Source organism: Triplophysa rosa, linkage group LG23, assembly GCF_024868665.1.
Source record: "Triplophysa rosa linkage group LG23, Trosa_1v2, whole genome shotgun sequence".
Lineage (NCBI taxonomy): Eukaryota > Metazoa > Chordata > Actinopteri > Cypriniformes > Nemacheilidae > Triplophysa > Triplophysa rosa.
In genome coordinates, this window is record NC_079912.1 from 6,655,778 (window position 1) to 6,657,128 (window position 1,351).

A 1,351-nucleotide genomic window follows, 5' to 3' on the forward strand; every position below is an offset into this window, starting at 1 on the left:
ACTGACTGTTTCCTCAGCCAATAGACGGTCAGATCACGCGTTCTCGTCAGAATTTTGACCAACAGAAAACGTTATCCGTAACGTTTCCGCAGTAGCAAGGTGAAGTAGGCGGGACTACAGTTTTTACGTTGGACATTACGGTCCGTCAAATATATCCGGCAACTTTAAGATGTAACCAAAGAGCAAGACCATTGCTTTCAAAGATGAACGTAGTCATCCAAATATTAGCATTTGCAATATATTATACAGTTACATACCAAATACGATGGTTTAACTATGTTACCTCTTAGAGTCATTTTTGTAGTTTTGCGATACTGTAGTTATTTTAAAACTTGAATATGCTGCCTCCTGTCGGTTTCATTAAGGAATTGGCTTTGGATGAGCATTCGTCGCGTGTCCTGTATGCTGTAATTTTCATGCAATATTATTTTTTTGCTTAGAAAAGGATGAATGCTGTTGGGAATTTTTACACTTTGTACTGTCACTTGTGCCTGATGTATTTTGACTAGACAAACGCTATATTTCATGCTAATGAATGTTGACAAACTGTGTATAATCTTTGAGGAATGAAAAACAAACTTTGTTGACATTTAATACAGCAATATAGTTTTCTTTCAAAACATAGAATATCACATATTTAACACTTTATTTTAATTTATACTGCAAATATGCCATAGATGTAGGGAGAGGTTTTTTTTAAGATGTCTTTATTACGTTTGTTCAAGAGCATTTTGTTACATTAGGTAGCATGAGTTCAAGCATGAGTTCAAGTTCAAGGAGAATTCAAGACATCAGATTTATTAAATAATGCACTCACGTGTGGCTATAGATAGTCTAAGAGACACAACAAAGAAAAATATAAAAAAAAACATATGTATAACACATAATTCAAATACAAACAATCTTATACAGTACACCAATCTCTTTCTGGCTCAATAAATTGTAAACTGTAAACCTGTAAACTGTATTTTGTAAAATGTCATAACAATATAATAATACATATATAACAATATGCATATAAAAATATACGTCCAAAAAGTATCCATCAAGCTTAAAAAGGACTTTTTACATATGTGCCATTAAGCATTCAAGTTCCATGTACGAAGACATAATACAGTTTCTAGCGTCTTCCTCTGACAGAACGCTTCTCCAGCCTCTGAAGAATCTCCTTCACTTTTGAGTTAATGATTTCCCAGGCACAGTGTGAGTGGGACTGTAAGAAATGATAATGTACATAGATTTAAATATATTTGTAGAAAGTCAGACATAGATACAAAGACTAAAACATACTGTGGATCTTACCTTTTTCTGAAGAAAATCTTGTAATTGGTTGAAGCATGAGGTCACGTGC